Consider the following 20,433-nt stretch of genomic DNA (forward strand, 5'->3'; position numbering starts at 1 on the left):
GTGCCTCTGGAGTTCTGCGAACAACCAAGTGCAGGATTCTTTAGAGGATTTCAGTGCATAAACCTTCTATTCAACCACACCTAATCTAAGCTCACAAACAGAAACAGCTGTAGTGGGCCCAAAACTACAAGAAGACTCATTTTCAGTCTTGTTCGCTGATAAGTGTCGTGCAACTCTTTATGGTCCAGATGGATGGAGTGGTGGATGGTTGGTTAACAGCCACCACATCCCAACAGGGCTGCAATGTTAGCATGGAGGTGGTGGAGTAATGTTTTGGGCTGGAATCATGGATGGGAAGAGAGCTGTTCAGCCCCTTGATAGGGTCCCTGCAGGTGTGAAAATGACCTCTGAAAAGTATGTGGAAGTTCAGACTGACCACTTTCTTCCATGGTACAAAAAGAAGAACCGTACTTTCCGTGAAAAATCATCTTCATGCATGACATACCATCTCATGCTGCACGGATTACCTTTACATCATTGGCTGCTATTAGCATAAAATGAGAGAAACCCATGGTGTGGCCCCCATCCTCCCCTGACCTCAGTCCTATTGAGAACCTTTGGAGCAACCTCAAGCAAATGATCTATGAGAGTGAAGGCAGGTTACATCCAAACAGCAGCTCTGGGAGGCTATTCTGACATCCTGCAAAGAACTTCAACCAGAAACTCCCCCAAGTTCAATGTATGCAAGAATTGTAAAGCTACTATCAAATAAGGGGCTCGATTTACAAAATGGTGCTAACTTTAGCACTGGCCCTTAGCACGTCTAAACTAAAGTTGAAATGTGAGAAGTAGTGATCGTGCGCAAAGTACCGCGTGCAAAGTTTTGCGCGCGCACTGCACAGAGCGCAGACGCTCCGCGTGAAGTGCCCACTAAAGCCTATGGGAATTAGCGCACGCATAGAACTTTGCGTGCGCAAAACTTTGCTCGCGGTACTTAGCGCGCCATCTGATTAAGAAAACCGGTGCTAACCTACTTAGCACCCTGGTTAGCACGCCTAAAGACTTTAGACGTGCTAAGTAGGTTAGCACCGCTTAGTAAATCAAGCCCAAGGGGTCCTATGTTCATAGGTAACTTGACCTGTTAAGATGTTTTAATTGAAATAGCTTTTGATTTCATTAATGACCTTCTAATGCTGCAAATTCAACAAATGGCCATTTCCAGTGCTTTACAATCTATAAAGTGTTTTGAAACTTACTAATCATTTGGAGCAGTGCACTGTAAGTTGTTTTTTTTTTTTAAGGTATTACTTTAAGACTTTTTTTTTTAAATACTGTTATCATTAGGAGGTTTGTTCAATACAATTTTAATTGTACTCTTAAAAGTTGATAACATGAGAATTATTCTGACTGTTATTTACAGTACATCAATTATTTAGGTAAATAAGGAAAATATAATTTGCATAATAATTTGGAACAGGGTGTACATTCATACAGGGTGTATTTCGCTATGTTTTCTTTCTGTGCAAGAGACCAGGTCCACTTTAAAGCTGACTTGAAATTAGAACTTCCTCTCTGCTCTTAACCACTTCACCACTGAGGGGTTTTACCCCCTGACCACCAGAGCAATTTTCACCTTTCAGCGCTCCTTCCATTCATTCGTCTATAACTTTATCATTACTTATCGCAATGACATGAACTATATCTTTTTTTTTTCGCCACCAATTAGGCTTTCTTTAGGTGGGACATTATACCAAGAATTATTTTATTCTAAATGTGTTTTAATGGGAAAATAGGAAAAAAATTATTATTTTTCAGTTTTCGGCCTTTATAGTTTTTAAATAATGCATGCTACTGTAATTAAAACCCATGAAATGTATTTGCCCTTTTGTCCCGGTAATAAAACCGTTTAAATTATGTCCCTATCACAATGTTTGGCGCCAATATTTTATTTGGAAATAAAGGTGCATTTTTTTCAGTTTTGCGTCCATCCCTAATTACAAGCCCATAGTTTATAAAGTAACAGTGTTGTACCCTCCTGACATAAATATTTAAAAAGTTCAGTCCCTAAGGTAACTATTTATGTATTTTTTTTATTGTACATTTTTTAATTTTTTTTTATTACAAAAAAAAAAAAATTGGGAGTGTGGGAGGTAATGAGTTAATTTTTTGTGTAAAAGTAATTTATTTGTATGTGAAAAATGTTTAGGGTGTAGTTTTACTATTTGGCCACAAGATGGCCACAGTAACTTTTTGTTTAATGCGACCTTCCGAACTCTTGGAGGAAGTACTAGGAGGCTGGGTAAGTGGTTTTTTTTTTCACAATGCTCATCGGAGAGCAGCGGATCATTGCGGGGCTTAGATCAACGAACGGGAATGGATTTTCCCGTTCATTGATCTCCGGGCGGGCGGCGTGTTTACGAGCGGCCGGCGGCGTGTTTACGAGCGGGAGCACGGGCAGCGGCGGGAGTGCGCAAAGTACGGATTTCTCCGTCCCTGGGGGTTAAAGGATGGAAAAAGGGACGGAGAAATTCGTACGGGCGGGGGTAAAGTGGTTAAAGATAAGCAACAGCATAATAACCTTTAAATAAAAAAATATTTGTTACAACTTATAGAACCCCTGCAATAAATCTGCAGTGTGTTTACTTCCTGTTTTCATGGAAGCAGGGAAAGGGTTAACATCCAGTGTTTAGATATTAGCTGTGTCTGCCGAGGACTGTCAAATTTCTGGGCTGATGCAACTGAGAGATCAAATTACACTTGTGATTACTTGAAGATGAGAGTGGATTAACCTCCCTGGCAGTATGCTCAGGCTAGCCGCCAGGAGCTCAATGCAGAGTATATCGCACAGCAGGCGTTTTTACTCACCTCCTGGGGATCCAGACGTTGGTAGCCGTTCTCCTTCCTGTCCTCTGAGGCTGTGAACCTGGTGAGATTGCCGTCAGTGATCTCATTACACAGTTACAGCTCCACCCGAAGGACGGAGGGAAAATTGCAGCACCGGAGCCCAGGGAGGTGAGTGAGTGCAGGGGCTGCTGCATGCATTCTGGCGGCATGATTTTTTTCCTGATTTTAGGGTCTGAAACGTGCTGAAAAGACCGTAAAATCCAGAACAAGGAGGTTAAAAAGCCTTTTCTCTCTAAAAACACACAGGGTGCATTTCTCTCTGTTTTCCTTGTGTCCTGTGCTAGTGTTCAGGTCCACTTTAAGGCCTTGCTCACATTATAGGCATTTTTGTAAAAATGTAAGCGCGCGCTTGTGCAATGATTCTCTATGAGAGAGTTGATATCTGAGCGGTTCGTTTTGCGATCAGCTTACAAAAGCGGTGCTTGGGCCATTTTTGAGGTGATTGGCCTCAATGGAAAGTATAGGAAAAACGCAAAACGCTCACAAAATCGCTTTGGCAAGCGATTGCGTGAGCATTTGTAAAAAAAATACATTGGTTTTATTGTTTCCGGATTTACAAAAATGCCCACAAAACCGAGCGAACGCGCAGAAAATCGACAGAAAATGCTTAAAAAATGCGGAGAAAAAAGCCCACCGCGGACGGACACGCAAGCCGAACACGATGTGAACAAGGCCTAAACGGGATGATTTGACAGTATATTATGCTGGTTAGTGTGCTTTATAAGCAAATAAGGGGAAGGGGAATTTTTCCAAAGGTGACTAGTTAATAAACAGACCACAGGATGCTAAGGAGTGTTCTCTAGTTGGTTATTATGGACCGTTATGTCACAGTGCAGCTTCACGCAGCACAGATATGAAACGATTCTGCGGTGTAATCCGGCACTCTGCAGTGGAAACTCTTCCGCACATTTGCTATTCCACCATGTGATGTTTATATAGCTGCAATCTCTCAAGGACAGTGAGGGGCGGGCGAGCAGGCGCTGCGGAGCGAGGTGTCCCGGCTTGCCCTGGTACCCTGCCAGACTCCTAATGAGGGGGAGGAGAGTCAGCCAGAGCCGACGTGGTAGATGCGAATACAGCCAGCAAAACATCATTATTCCAATTTCCTTCATTTCCTTGTGAGAAACAAATATGTCTAGTGAGGCAATGAGACAAAAACACAAAGAAGAGCCCAAACCTTATTTACTGACTATCCTGATAAAAAAAAGAAAACATGAGTATGCAAAGCTGCTTTGAATAATAAATAATTTTTAAAGGGAAAGCATTTGATCTTATTTTTTTAACCTCCTTAGCGGTATGCCCGACACTGAGCTGTCCGGGGAGGATGCACCGATCGCTGGATCCAGGCTGGGTAATGTATAAACGGGGGAGCGGCGGAGATCGGAGGGTGCCAGAGACTTCTTCTAGCTAGCCTAGTGTTAGCTAGAGGGTTTATAGCCATTTAGCACATTTATTAAAAAATTGGGCAAAAAGTAACAAAACCTCCTGAGCGGCGTAACGCTCAGGAGGTTAAAGGGCACCTGAAGTAAGAGGGATATAGAGGCTGCCATATGTATTTCCTTTTAAACAATACCAGTAGGATTTAAACACTATTCAAGCACCTCATCCCCTTAATAGATCTGCCAATGTTAGTACATGCCTTCATTACATCTGGATTATTGTAATGCTCTCTACGACGGCCTCCTACCGCCTACAGCTGATACAGAACACTGCTGCCAGACTCACCAAGCCTGTCACTGCCACATGGAACCGGTGCTACACTCCCTTCACTGGCTACCTATCAAATGGAGGATCCTAATGAAGATCAGCCTACTGTCATTTAAATCACTACATATTCTGGATCCTGCATACATGAAAGAAATGTTGCAGCTGCGTAGCAATCTCTGCAATCTCAGATCCACAGGTTCTAATAATCTAGTCATAGGAAGTGGGATATACCCGCGAAATGTGTTGCACCTATTTGGAGTATGTAAATAAACTAATTATTGTTGAAAAAAACCAACAGCATGTGTCTACCTTGAAGGGGTAAGGGCTTGTTTCCACTGTTGCGACGCGATTTCGGCCGCATTCCGACGCTTGTAAAAACGCATGCGGATGCGTTTCCACATGCGTTTTTACCCGCGATTTCGCCTGCGATTTCGCATGGCAGGGTGCCATGCGAAATTAACCATGACACTGCCAGGGCTAAATAAAATTGAAAAAGGTGCGAAATCGCGGGTAAAAACGCATGTAACAAACGCATGCGTTTTTACTATTAAATACATTAGCGGCGATTCGCACGGATTCCCGACGCAGGCGAAATCGTTGGCTCTTTTGTGCGTTTTTTTCACGCTGAAAAAAACGCACCTCAACAACGCTACAGTGGAAACAGGCCCATCCACTTGTATTACATGTGCGGATCTGCATGCGTTGGACGCATGCAGATTCGCGATAGTGGAAACGAGCCCTCAGTCTGTCACTGCCTACTTCATTTTAAACCTTTTTAACTACTTTGGCCTTTGGACATTGCTATTATGTCCAAAAGGCTGCTTCTGCTGTATTGTGCATGGCTGCGCGCTCCCATGGCGCCGCTCGTTAGCCCAGAGATCAATGAATGGGAACACAGTTCCCATTCATTGATTGAAGTCTCTGTTAGAAAGACCGACGGGCTTCTTTCAAAAGCCCCGATCTTTCTAAAGAAAAAAAAAGTTCCCCCTTCCTCCCCTACAAAACACTGGGCAGGTGAGAATAGCTCCACTGCTGCATCGGACGGCCGAAATCGAACGCCACTAGCGTCGTGCTCCCAATCTGCCGCCAATCGAGCAAAATATTTCATTCTGAGTCATAGACAAAATCAATCAATTTCGGCCAAAAATCAATCCATTGGGAATCGTTTGTGGCATTGATGTCTAGCAGATTTGTTTAAATGATCGAATCAGCCGTATATCGATAAATAATATCGACTAATGTATGGTGGACTAAAATAGAAAACATTTTTTTATAGGACAGCTTAAAAGTGGACCTGAACTCTTGCACAGGATGGAAGGAAAACAGAGAGAATTGTACCCTGTATGTATTTAGAGAGTTTAGCCTGTCTAATTTCCCCTCATTTGTGACTAATCACAAGTTATAATTTGATCCCTCAGCTGCCTGCCACTGCAGAGAGGTAATTAATTGCAGTATTTGTATTTGGTACACAGGATGTTATCCCCGAAAGCAGGTAGTAGACACACTGCAGATTTCTTGCATTTCTATCAGCTGTAACAAAGAAATGTTTTTCTGTAAATGTTATTATGCTGTTGCTTATCTTTTAAAGTAGAAGTTCTGAGTTCAGGTCCGCTTTAAATCATTCCTTAGGCCTGGTGCACACCAAAACCCGCTAGCAGATCCGCAAAATGCTAGCAGATTTTGAAACGCTTTTTCTCATTTTTCTGTAGCGTTTCAGCTAGCATTTTGCGGTTTTGTGAAGCGTTTTTGGTGTAGTAGATTTCATGTATTGTTACAGTAAGGCTGGGTCCACACTAGACCCGGTTGCAGGACGGACCCTGCAGTCCGGATCAGGGGAAGTACCCACCGTACTGCAAACTGATGAAAGTGCATCAGTTTTGTATCAGTTTCCGTTCAGGTTTTTCCCTGACAGAAAACGTCTCTATCATTAGGAAGGAGTGGGAGGATTTTTTGGGCCAATCATAAAGCTCAGGCTATCCGTTTTCACATCCGTTTTTTGCCTGTGAAGCTGGAGATGCGTTTTCTCATTGCTTTCACTACCCCTGCGTGTATCCGTGGTCCTGATCCGTTGTGTGAAAATGCAGCAGATCCGGACCTTCCGTTCAGGTTTTCAAAACGGATCCCCGCAAACGCAGACGGATCCGTTTTTTACTTGGGTGAGGCTGGCTGCTATTTTAAACATTAGTATCCGGGACTCCGTTTTTCATCAGGTTTGAAAAACGCAGCCACGGATACGTTTCCGGACCTAGTGTGGACCAGCTCTAAAGCTGTTACTGAACAGCTTCTGTAACAAAAACGCCTGCAAAACCGATCTGAACTGCCGTTTTTCAGAGCGGTTTGCGGTTTTCCTAAACTTTACATTGGAGGCAGAAACGCCGCCGCAATCCAAAATCTGCAGCAGCCCGGGAGTATGCGTTTCTGCAAAACGCCTCCCGCTCTGGTGTGCACCAGCCCATTGAAATACATTACCCAAGCGTTTCCACATCCACAAGCGGATCGAAAAATGCTGTCGAACCGCTCTGGTGTGCACTAGGCCTATGCGCTTCTGTATGATGTCTGAGAATCCCAGGCCATCAGACTTCATTAAGGCAGCACTTTGCAATTAATCAGAAGCAGTCCCAAAATATATTGCTATAATTGATACAATCATTGCTCTTTATTATGCTGGCCGGGGCAGCAGATTCCTCCCTGGGGAAGCCAGTGGCAGCGTATAAGAGAGAGAATCAGTGACTGTGGAGCACAATTGGAAGTGACTGGAGGAGAATGTCGCCCCCGGGAGCCATGCGCCTCTCCATAGACTCACGTCTGTGAAGGATTCAAGGTGTAACAAATGCTGAGGAATGCTGAGCTGCTAATATTGCTGACAACTTCAGGGATCTATACTAAACACCTCTGCTGAGAGTTTAGAGAACATTTCCTAGAAGACATATGAAGGCATCCTCTATTTGTTTTCCTCTAAACCTCCTCTGGAAATCATAACATAATTTTTCATCGTCGGTATAATTGCCTGCAGTCTATTTGCTGAGCTGCCAGGCTGCAGTACATTGTGATGCCAGAGCAGCAGATCACATGATATAGAGTGTGTGCACTCTGTTGCAAATGCTGGGAATACACTATGAGATTTTTTAGCAGATTTACTGTCCAATCGTTTTTCTGATAATTTTTCTGATCAATTTCCATTCACTTCTATGAGAAATCAATCGAAAATCAGATCGGACATGTCGGAAATGATCTATTTGCCACAAAATCTCATGGTGTATTCCAAGCATAAGAGAGTGTGTAATGTGTTTATATTATTAGTATTGATTTATATAACACCAACGTTTTCTGTGTCGCAGTACAGAGGAAGAAACACAACATAGGGTACCAACAATGGTATATACCATTGCCCTCACCCTCTCATCTCACACAGAGATTGGCCTGTAATGGGGGCACCTATAATGGCACACAGGGCACTGCCCTCGCCCTCTCCTCTCACACAGAGATAACTGTGAGGAGGGGGATGTGGCCTGAGATGGAGAGGTGGCACACAGGGCACTGCCCTCACCCTCTCATCTCACACAGAGATAACTGTGAGGAGGTGGATGTGGGCTGTGATTGAGGAGAGGTGGCACACAGGGCACTGCCCTCACCCTCTCATCTCACACAGAGATAACTGTGAGGAGGCGGATGTGGCCTGAGATGGAGGAGAGGTTGGCACACAGGGCACTGCCCTCACCCTCTCATCTCACACAGAGATAACTGTGAGGAGGGGGATGTGGCCTGTGATGGAGGAGAGGTGGCACACAGGGCACTGCCCTCACCCTCTCATCTCACACAGAGATAACTGTGAGGAGGGGGATGTGGCCTGTGATGGAGGAGAGGTGGCACACAGGGCACTGCCCTCGCCTTCTCCTCTCACACAGAGATAACTGTGAGGAGGTGGATGTGGCCTGTGATGGAGGAGAGGTGGCACACAGGGCACTGCCCTCATCTCACACAGAGATAACTGAGGAGGGGGATGTGGCCTGAGATGGTGGAGAGTTGGCACACAGGGCACTGCTCTCACTCTCTCATCTCACACAGAGATAACTGTGAGGAGGTGGATGCGGCCTGAGATGGAGGAGAGGTGGCACACAGGGCACTGCCCTCACCCTCATCTCACACAGAGAAAACTGTGAGGAGGGGGATGCGGTCTGAGATGGAGGAGAGGTGGCACACAGGGCACTGACCTCACCCTCTCATCTCACACAGAGATAACTGTGAGGAGGTGGATGTGGCATGTGATAGAGGAGAGGTGGCACACAGGGCACTGCCCTCACCCTCTCATCTCACACAGAGATAACTGTGAGGAGGTGGATGTGGCCTGAGATGGTGGAGAGGTGGCACACAGGGCACTGCCCTCACCCTCTCCTCTCACACAGAGATAACTGTGAGGAGGCGGATGTGACCTGTGATGGAGGAGAGGTGGCACACAGGGCAATGCCATCACCTTTTCATCTCACACAGAGATAACTGTGAGGAGGTGGATGTGGCCTGTGATGGTGGAGAGGTGGCACACAGGGCACTGCCCTCACCCTCTCCTCTCACACAGAGATAACTGTGAGGAGGTGGATGTGGCCTGAGAGGGAGGAGAGGTGGCACACAGGGCACTGCCCTCACCCTCCTCTCACACAGAGATAACTGTGAGGAGGGGGATTTGGCCTGTGATGGAGGAGAGGTGGCACACAGGGCACTGCCCTCACCTTCTCATCTCACACAGAGATAACTGTGAGGATGTGGCCTGTAATGGAGGAGAGGTGGCACACAGGGCACTGCCCTCACCCTCTCATCTCACACAGAGATAACTGTGAGGAGGAGGATGCGACCTGAGATGGAGGAGAGGTGGCACACAGGGCACTGCCCTCACCTTCTCATCTCACACAGAGATAACTGTGAGGAGGTGGATGTGGCCTGAGATGGTGGAGAGGTGGCACACAGGGCACTGCTCTCACCCTCTCCTCTCACACAGAGATAACTGTGAGGAGGGGGATGTGGCCTAAGATGGAGGAGAGTTGGCACACAGGGCACTGCCCTCACCCTCTCATCTCACACAGAGATAACTGTGAGGAGGGAGATGTGGCCTGAAATGGAGGAGAGGTGGCACACAGGGCACTGCCCTCACCCTCTCCTCTCACACAGAGATAACTGTGAGGAGGGGGATGTGGCCTGTGATGGAGGAGAGGTGGCACACAGGGCACTGCCCTCACCCTCTCATCTCACACAGAGATAACTGTGAGGAGGTGGATATGGCCTGTGATAGAGGAGAGGTGGCACACAGGGCACCGCCCTCACCCTCTCCTCTCACACAGAGATAACTGTGAGGAGGGGGATGTTGCCTGTGATGGAGGAGAGGTGGCATACAGGGCACTGCCATCACCTTCATCTCACACAGAGATAACTAGGGTGGTGGATGTGGCCTGAGATGGAGGAGAGGTGGCACACAGAGCACTGCCCTCACCCTCTCATCTCACACAGAGATAACTGTGAGGATGTGGCCTGTAATGGAGGAGAGGTGGCACACAGGGCACTGCCCTCACCTTCTCATCTCACACAGAGATAACTGTGAGGAGGTGGATGTGGCCTGAGATGATGGAGAGGTGGCACACAGGGCACTGCCCTCACCCTCTCCTCTCACACAGAGATAACTGTGAGGAGGGGGATGTGGCCTAAGATGGAGGAGAGGTGGCACACAGGGCACTGCCCTCACCCTCTCCTCTCACACAGAGATAACTGTGAGGAGGGGGATGTGGCTTGTGATGGAGGAGAGGTGGCACACAGGGCACTGCCCTCACCCTCTCATCTCACACAGAGATAACTGTGAGGAGGTGGATGTGGCCTGTGATAGAGGAGAGGTGGCACACAGGGCACCGCCCTCACCCTCTCCTCTCACACAGAGATAACTGTGAGGAGGGGGATGTTGCCTGTGATGGAGGAGAGGTGGCATACAGGGCACTGCCATCACCTTCATCTCACACAGAGATAACTAGGGTGGTGGATGTGGCCTGAGATGGAGGAGAGGTGGCACACAGAGCACTGCCCTCACCCTCTCATCTCACACAGAGATAACTGTGAGGATGTGGCCTGTAATGGAGGAGAGGTGGCACACAGGGCACTGCCCTCACCTTCTCATCTCACACAGAGATAACTGTGAGGAGGTGGATGTGGCCTGAGATGATGGAGAGGTGGCACACAGGGCACTGCCCTCACCCTCTCCTCTCACACAGAGATAACTGTGAGGAGGGGGATGTGGCCTAAGATGGAGGAGAGGTGGCACACAGGGCACTGCCCTCACCCTCTCCTCTCACACAGAGATAACTGTGAGGAGGGGGATGTGGCTTGTGATGGAGGAGAGGTGGCACACAGGGCACTGCCCTCACCCTCTCATCTCACACAGAGATAACTGTGAGGAGGTGGATGTGGCCTGTGATAGAGGAGAGGTGGCACACAGGGCACCGCCCTCACCCTCTCCTCTCACACAGAGATAACTGTGAGGAGGGGGATGTGGCCTGTGGTGGAGGAGAGGTGGCACACAGGGCACTGCCATCACCCTCATCTCACACAGAGATAACTAGGGGGGTGGATGTGGCCTGAGATGGAGAAGAGGTGGCACACAGAGCACTGCCCTCACCCTCTCATATCACACAGAGATAACTGTGAGGAGGCGGATGTGGCCTGTGATGGAGGAGAGGTGGCACACAGGGCACTGCCCTCACCTTCTCATTTCACACAGAGATAACTGTGAGGAGGGGGATGTGGCCTGAGATGGAGGAGAGGTGGCACACAGGGCACTGCCCTCACCCTCTTATCTCACAGACATAACTGTGATGAGGTGTTAGAAGTCTACAGTGTGATGGTAGGTCTGGTAGGTGAAGAAGTGATGGATGTTTGTACTGACATGGAGTATCTGGCAGCTATGTGTATGATTAATTATTACCCTCCTCTGTGCAGACACAAGACAGATCCCAGTGTACAGAAGAATTTAATCAGCTTGCCAGAGGTCTAAAGGTTGCTCATCATGTACTGTATGCTCAGCACAACTGGCCGACAGAGTTCACTTATATGCAAGAAGAAAAATGGAAACTGGGATTTTTCGGCTGCAGCTTCCAGATGTGAGCCTTCCCTGATCAGAAGATAAACTATATTCTACAAACCTAGATATCTATCCCTTAAAACTAAAATAGGAAAACAAGATTCCAAGAAAGTCCTGATTGGGTTTAGTGCCATATAAACAGCTGTTTATTCCCTCATGCTATATCTCACTGCAGGTCCACTTTAATGACAATGTTGGCAATTCAGGTGCACTAACACGTACACACGCCATACTTTTTCAAACGATGGGTCGGTCAGACCCTCCCGCAGGGTGGTCGTCCTGACGACCGTGCGGATCAGTCAAAAACAGTCTTATCAGTCTGCCGGCAGCTTGTATTCGCGTGCAACTGTCAGAACGACCGCCCCGCAGGAGGGTCTGACCGACCTGGCATTTGAAAAAGTATGGCGTGCGTACGCGCCTCTAGAGCGGCAATAACCGAAACAGGAAGGGTTTAGCAGGTGAAGGCCGCTGACATTTTCCCCTCCTCATCTTTTTTTCCCCCTCACTAGTTTTGCATTTGGCTATGGTCCGTGCCACTGCTGGTAGCATGAGGCATTACTTGGATCCTACAGATATTGCACAGGTAAATCCATCTCCTCCAAGGTGGAGTATCAATATATGCTATTGTCAGTAGGTTTGCTGTGTTTCCTGGCACAATCGCAAGGGCTTGAAGGAGATTTCAGGAGAGCTGGATAGGGTCATAGAAGGACCTTAACCCATTAGCAGGGCTGGTATTTACTCCTTTAGATGTAGAGGACCAGCTGCCAGAGTCCTACAAAATCACCTCAAGCAGGCCACTGGTGTCAATGGCTGTGACCAAACAATCAGGAACAGACTTCATGAAGGTGGCCTGAAGACCAACATCCCCTAGTGGGTCCTGTGACAGATTTTGATTATGATTGGCATTCCCATTGAATACTAGAGTTGGCAGGTCTGCCATTTGCACACTGTGCTTTTCAGAGATGAAAGCAGGTTCATCCCTGAGTACATGACAGACATGAAAGGGTCTGGAGATGCCATGGAGGACATTATGCTGCTTATAGCATTGTTCAGCATGACTCATTTGGTGGTGGGTCAGTGATGGTGTGGGGAAGCATATCCATGGAGGGATGCACAGATCTCTGCAGGGTAGACAATAGCTTCTTGGCTGCAATTGGGTGTCAGGAGTAAATCCTTGGACCTGTTGTCAGACCCCACACTTTTGCATTGATCCTGAGTTCCTTCTGGGGCATGACTGTCCAGGAGTTCAGTGATGTGATCCGCCAGGCTGATCACTGTCAGAGGTATCTAGGAAGCTGCACACACACTGGATGCACAACAAAGCTGGTCGTTGGTCGACTGTACCTAGTTTCATTTACCGTGTGTACAAGGCTTTAGTTTGCAGAAAAAAAAATGCAGCCCCCCCCCTTCCCGGAGGCGCCAGGTGTTTTCCGGACCCATTTCTGTTGAATGCTCCCAATGTTTTATTGCCTGAGGACGCAGGTTTAAGCCTGTGAAACGCGTTGCAGCCCCCTGGTTTGGAGTATGCCAATAAGATCTATATTTATTTGAATAGACAGTTTTCAGTGTCTACTTGCAGGAGGTAGGTCCACCACTGCCTCCTAAGCATTTTTAACCCTTTTATTGTTTGGTTTTATCCTGTTGGCACCTCTGTATTCTCTACATAGTACCCCTTTCCCAGGTTACAGCTGGCCATACGCAGGCTGACAACAGCCCAGGCTAATAGGCAACTGACCACTGTTGATGGAAACTGATCAGGTTTCATCAAATGATTTATCACTTCCACCACTTGATGTCTATTAGACTGTGTGAATGTATTGTGTGACTGTGAATGGGTTGTGCCACTAGTTTAGTTTTGTCCCGCTTCGAGCAGTACAACGCTTGTGGCTGTCAATCTACAATGCCCCTTCCCCACACATTTGACCTTGAAATCTCTGCCCAATCACTTACTGTATTCATCAGCATAAAAGATGCACTTTCCTCCCCAAAAATGGGGAGAAAAAGTCCCTGCGTCTTATATGCCAAATTCAAGGAGTCCCCGGACCGCTGACCTGTGGCGATGTCAGGGACTCCCTGCGTTGTCCCCCGTGTGTCTCCCGTTCCCTCCATGTATCCTCCTCTGCCCCCATGTATAATTATCTGAATTGACAGCTTGGCTCACCTAATCCACAGCTCCAGTGGTGATCACGGACCTCTCCTCTCCTTCACTGCACTTCGAGTGACAGCTTCTGCTGATGATGCGACAGAGGGGGAAACACTGGGAAAAGAAGGGAACACACTGGGGACAGAAGGGGACACTCGGGGGACACATAGGGGATACAGGAGGACCCAATAATTGGGGATGAAGCTACACAAGATGCTCCAGGACCATGGACGTAACAGGTTTAGTATACAGTGGGGTTCAAAAGTTTGGGCAACCTTGTTAATCGTCGTGATTTTCCTGTATAAATCGTTGGTTGTTACAATAAAAAATGTCAGTTAAATATATCATATAGGAGACACACAGAGTAATATTTAAGAAGTGAAATTAAGTTTATTGGATTTACAGAAAGTGCGCAATAATTGTTTAAGTAAAATGAGGCAGGTGCATAAATTTGGGTACCACAAAAAAAGAAATAAAATCAATATTTAGTAGATTCTCCTTTTGCAGAAATTACAGCATCGAAACGCTTCCTGTAGGTTCCAATGAGAGTCTGGATTCTGGTTGAAGGTATTTTGGACCATTCCTCTTTACAAAACCTCTCTAGTTCATTCAGGTTTGATGGCTTCCAAGCATGGACAGCTCTCCAGATCCAGCCCTGCCGCAGCTTTGTCACTGATTCGTGGACATTGGACTCCAGAATCTGCTGATACTGAGTAGAATCCATGCGTCCCTCAACTTTGACAAGATTCCCAGTCCCTGCACTGGCCCCACAGCATGATGGAACCACCACCGTATTTTACTGTAGGTAGCAGGTGTTTTTCTTTGAATGCTGTGTTCTTTTTCCTCCATGCATAATGCCCATTGTTATGTCCAAATAACTCCATTTTAGTTTCATCAGTCCACAGCACCTTATTCCAGAATGAAGCTGGCTTGTCCAAATGTGCTTTGGCATACCTCAAACGGCTCTGTTTGTTCTGTGGGTGGAGAAAAGGCTTTCTCTGCATCACTCTCGCATACAGCATCTCCTTGTGTAAAGTGCGCCGAATGGTTGAATGATGCACAGTGACTCCATCTGCAGCTAGATGATGGGAAACTTAAGGTAGCCATACACTGGTCGATTTGCCATTAGATCGACCAGCTGACAGATCCCTATCTGATCGAATCTGATCAGAGAGGGATCGTATGGCTGCCTTTACTGCAAACAGATTGTGAATCGATTTCAGCCTGAAACCGATCACAATCTGTGGAGCCGCCGCTGCCGCCTGTCCCCCCCCCTCCCCCCGCGCATACATTACCTGACGCTGGCTCCCGGGCATCTTCTCCGCATCTCCTCCACGCTGCACCCGCTCCATCCCGGCGTTTCCTGTGTCACTCCGTGACCAGGAAGTTCAAATAGAGCGCCCTCTATTTGAACTGCCTGGTCACTGCAGTGACAAGAAGCGCCGGGATGGAGCGGGTGCAGAGCGGAGAAGATGCGGAGAAGACGCCCGGGAGTCAGCGTCAGGTAATGTATACCTGATCGGATCGGCCGCCGCTAGCGACGCGCTCCCTACCCACGGGCGATCGAGGGTAATTTCCCGCACGGCGCGATCGACGGACCGATCCGATTTTGGGAGGAAATCGGATCGGCGGGTGCGTTTAGCGCAAACGATTGGCAGCAGATTCGATCCCAGGATCGAATCTGCTGTTGAAACGGCCGCGAATCGGGCCAGTGTATGGCCACCTTTACAATTGACCCCCTTAAATACTCTTTCTCATAATTGGGTTCACCTGTGTATGTAGGTCAGGGGTCAACGAGCTTACCAAGCCAATCTGAGTTCCAATAATTATTTCTAAACATTTTGAAATCAATAAAATGACAACAGTGCCCAAATTTATGCACCTGCCTAATTTTATTTAAACAATTATTGTGCGCTTTTTGTAAATCCAATAAACGTTCACGTCTCAAATATTACTATCTCCTATATGATATATCTAACTTACTTTTTTTATCGTAACAACCAACGATTTATACAGGAAAATCATGATCATGAGAACAGGGTTGCCCAAACTTTCGCATCCCACTGTATATTTTTTCCCCTGATTTTTCCAATCTAAACCTAGATGTGTGTGATATTCGGGGCGTCCTATACACCAAAAATACAGTATTTGTTCAATAACTTATCTGCAATCAATCTAACATAAACTGGCTTGTTATGTTGCAAGCAGGAAATCAATGGAACATTGAATTACTTTGATCAAATTTTCTGCATAAAAATCCACATGTGAGGCACATACACAAGATAAGACATCTGTATGCGGTGTTAAGTTAATTCGAGGGAGACCGCAGGACACACTACAAAGCATACTTATCCATTGTTTAAATTGTGCTCAGTGCAATAATATATTGAGGGGGGATTCTGTCCATCACTCTCTGAATGGGAAACAGTTCAGAGGATGTTTTGACTGTAAAATGAAATCTGCAGTGTATTGTATGGAGTGTCCATGTGGCTTGTTGTGTATTGGCAGGACCACCCTGGAGGTCAAGGACAGGATCTCCTCTCATAAATCAGCTATACACAACAAGTACTAGCATCAGGCTGCTCTGTACCAGTTCTCCGAGAAAGGTCACACTTTGTCACAGTTGAGGTTTCAGAATGTACAAACTGAATAAGTGATAGGAATATGTATTCACTTAACGTTTTGGATCCTTCAGTGGCTTCTCCTGTCCTTCTCCAACCACAAGACTCCTGAAAATCCTGAGCACACGGCTGCACTGTGCCTGCGTCTACCAGAGACCCGCTCAGGCCTCCCGCTCGAGCCTTATCGAGTTCGTGTTACTGTGCAGATGGCCCGCACATGCACTGTAGCACGGACCCAATCAGGCTCAGCTTTCTCCACCGAAGCCCGAGCAAGTCTGTGCTACTGTGCATGCGCGAGCCATCGACAAGGCCTTAAAAAGTGGACCTGAACTCTTGCACTGGACAAATGGAAAACATAGCGAAATGCACCCCGTATGTAATTAGAGAGTGTAGCCCAGGCATGGGCAAACTCGGCCCTCCAGCTGTTACGGAACTACAAGTCCCACAATGCATTGCAGGAGTCAGACAGCCAATGTCATGACTCATAAAGGCAAATGCATTGTGGGACTTGTAGTTCCGTAACATCTGGAGGGCCAAGTTTGCCCATGCCTGTAGCCAGTCTAATTCCCCCTCATCTGTGACTAAACACAAGTTGTAATCTGATCCCCAAGCTGTGTCAGCTGACTGTTAACAATATTTCGTATAAGTAGACACACTGCAGATTTATTGCAGGATTTGTATCAGCTGTAACAAAGAAATGTTTTTGTTAACGGTTCTTATGCCGTTGCTTATCTTTTAGAGCTAAGATGAAGTTCTGAGTTCAGGTCCGCTTTAACTAGTCTTTTGGGGGACGCAGCGCTGCAACAGCCCAGTGAGAGAGGTTGGAAGAAGTCTCTCTAGGACCCAGAGGCTTCCGTCTCCTGAGGTGAATACCCATTTAGGGCAGTTTTATTTTCACTACAGGTACCCTTTAAACATGGAGCATAGGGGACCCAGCAGCTAGATACGCCTTGGCCTAGGCCCTCATTTTTTCTTTTAAATCTTTTTTTTTCCAGAAAATCATACCACATGAAGAGAACTTGATGAATTGGAATTAGGTACATTAGAATGAAATGAATTGCTCTGCCTTGTCTTAGCCCGGCTCTGAGTGGACACAGAGTGAGCTGACCAAGATGTCTCTCCCTTACGTGCACATAGCATGACTTTGCAATAATAAAAAAAAAATACTGAGCGGAGAAGCTGGACTGCTTGGGGGAAGAAAGAGTTCCTGTGTCTTGAAGGTCCTGGTAAAGATCATGAACCTGTAGTAGCGGCCCGATAGGAGTAGGTTGACGTAGCAGTTGCCAGGGTGCAAGGAGTCTTCTGCTATCCAGATGGCCCTGGATCATAGTCTGGAGGAGTGGAGGCGGTTGAGTGATGGGAGGGAGTGTTAATAATCCTCTCTGAGGCATTGATGACTGTAGTTTTTTACCTGTTGCTCGTGGAGGCACTTGCGTACCATACATGATGATGCCACCACTATCCTATACAAACTGTTTCATGTTGTCATATGTGGCCATGTCCTGCCTGCACACCAGATTTAGGCTGACTTCTGACACGGATCAGGTGAAATAGTGAGGAGGTATGGGCAGTCGTGTACCTAGCACACCCGGTGCTGATTATTTACAGATGACCCCCCCCCAAACAACCAATTTTTTTGATGGGAGGATTGGCAGGTTGTGGCGCCGAGTGTGTTGCTGAAAATCTTGGGGGATTTTGGGGAAAAAGGAGTTATCAGGATGTGGACGGAGCTAACAGTTATGAAACTCTGTACTCTGTAAAGTGCTGCAAAAGATGTCAGTGCTATATACATACACAATAATAATATGGTAGGACATTAGGCTATGACTATGGTACGATTAGATTGTGAGCTCCTCCGAGGACAGTCATAAAAGGGGGGCATACGAAAGAGGGGGATGCCTGGGGAAAGAGGTAAAGAGGTCGAGGCACCAGACAAAGAGCCTGGTGGGAGAGGAGAAATGGCCGGAAGGACTCTCTTCAGGACTGCAGACATCACCAATGCTGTTTGGCAGGGACATGCTGTGAAAAGCCACTGAAATCTGAAAGGAGGAAAGGGTCATGGGGAAGACAACAGGGTGGGAGGGGGAGCTGGAAAAAGAGATAAGATTACTTGCAATCAAGATAATCTAAATTGCCTGGAGCTTGCTTCTCTGCTCACTACAGAAGTCCGCTGTCAGCACCTTTATCACTGGCTTCTGCAACAGCAGACTGCCCTGCATTGTTGATTAATTACTCTGATCAGGGTAAGTAATCAAAAGTCTAGGGCACTCTGGTATTACAGCAGCCAGTGCACATGGCTACTAATGACAGGCAACTTCTTAAGGTGCATACACACGCACTACAAAAGGAAACGACGGGTCCGCTGGGCGGTCTTTAGCACTAAACGCATCCTGCCACCTCTCCCTGCTAATGTCCCAGCTGCAGCACAGCAATTATTCTCTCTACTCACCCTGGTGCTCTGCACATTCACTCACTGCAGGCTGTGTGTAGAGAGCAAGGAAACACATTGCCCAATGGACAGGAATAGGGAAGGGTGCTACATCTAGTGCAGGATGTAGTATCGTCCCCTGCACTGCCTGCTGGTATTTTCCCAAATGTTTCCCAAACTGAGAAAAAGTCTCAAGTGAAAGAACACAGTGACTGAAGACCACTGCAGGCTTGTGGTAGGTACACCACTGGTTATGGGGCCATGTATGAAGCATTTTACTGCAGACACCTAGTGGTGAAAGCCACGTACACACTTTTTTCTCAGCAAGTACATTAGTCTGCAGTTGTCCTAGTGTGTAAAGAGTTGACCTCTTACACCACTGACCTCCCCTTAGTAACTGGGCAAGTTATAACATTAAGGCACTTATACGGTTCAACATTGTATGTTTTTTTAACAGATGTTTGTATACAGTGTGCCTCTGAGGAAACAGCGTTTGGCCGTGAAACACGTGTCAGGCAGTCTTTGATGTGAATTGGAGCACTGAAGTTATATCCATACACTTTGTCCGCAACCTTGAAGATATTGTAATTGAAGAAATAAATAAACTGTTCATATAAAACCCTGCATTTCTTGTTTTGGTGGAATGTGTTTGTTGCAATATTTAAGGGTGGAACAGAACTACTCATTTTTTATTGTGTCTATAGTGTTACAATAAGGCCCTTGCCTGACTGCTGCTGTTATCCTTTTGTCTCTCCCCCCCCCCCCACCATGGGATGCTACTCGCTCACCCACCCCCTACCAAAGACTGGAAGTCATTGCTCAGTCAGGAGCCAAACATTCTAAATGACTGTACCTCATAATATACAGTGGATTATCTTTATACACCTGTTCAGTTAGGAGAGGATCTAATTTTCTCTACATGAGTTGCAATGGTCATTACTATGCTCTATACAAGATAAGGTTATAGCACCACCTACAGATCACAGCTGGAATTACATTTTCTGGACACTTTACAGCAGCACCCCAAGTGCCCTCACCAGTCATCACCTGGGAAACCTGCCACACATACACCCCAAAAATACAAACACAAAGAATGGCAAGTGCTCACCACTACCAAGCAGCACCTGGATTTTAAATGGTCAGCAGGGAAAGCCTGTCAGGAAATGTAAAGGCACAACAAGTGCACCTGCAGTCAGGGCTGTATTTAGGGTTGGGGCTCCCCTAGGCACCCCAAACCTATGGCGCCCCCCCAGGAGAATGTTGGCGGCGCGCTTCGCGCGCCGCGGCGAAAAATGGGCGTGGCCACAGAATGCAGTGGGCGTGTCCATAACACAGTGGGTGTGGCCAATTAAAATATCCTAGTAAGAGTGCAGCCCAAAGTCAGTGGGACCATGGTTTCTCCCTGGGTATAAGTAAAGTGACCTTAAAAAAGCAAGTAGGAAATGTTCCCCCCTCCCCAAACCCCCCCCACACCCACACACACACACACACACACACACACACACACACACACACACACACACACACACACACACACACACACACACACACACACATTAGCCAGTGTTCTCTCGCACAA

At 47.0% G+C, this 20,433-nt stretch overlaps 1 long non-coding RNA gene across 5 annotated transcripts in view; it reads left to right on the top strand.

Annotated features, from left to right (window-relative positions):
• Positions 1-19,478, top strand: part of LOC137524431 (uncharacterized) — a 72,283-nt gene extending 52,805 nt beyond the window's left edge. Inside the window, exons 3-6 of one of the 5 annotated variants that reach the window (XR_011022684.1) lie at positions 5,828-5,892; positions 11,521-11,681; positions 17,166-17,291; positions 19,312-19,478. This is a non-coding gene — a long non-coding RNA (uncharacterized lncRNA). The remainder of the gene's footprint in view (positions 1-5,827; positions 5,893-11,520; positions 11,682-17,165; positions 17,292-19,311) is intronic. The other 4 variants (XR_011022680.1, XR_011022682.1, XR_011022683.1 and 1 more) reach the window with 4 other exon arrangements.
• Positions 19,479-20,433: the final 955 nt, after the last annotated feature.

Source organism: Hyperolius riggenbachi, chromosome 7 (genome assembly GCF_040937935.1).
Source record: "Hyperolius riggenbachi isolate aHypRig1 chromosome 7, aHypRig1.pri, whole genome shotgun sequence".
In the NCBI taxonomy this organism is placed as follows: Eukaryota; Metazoa; Chordata; class Amphibia; order Anura; family Hyperoliidae; genus Hyperolius; species Hyperolius riggenbachi.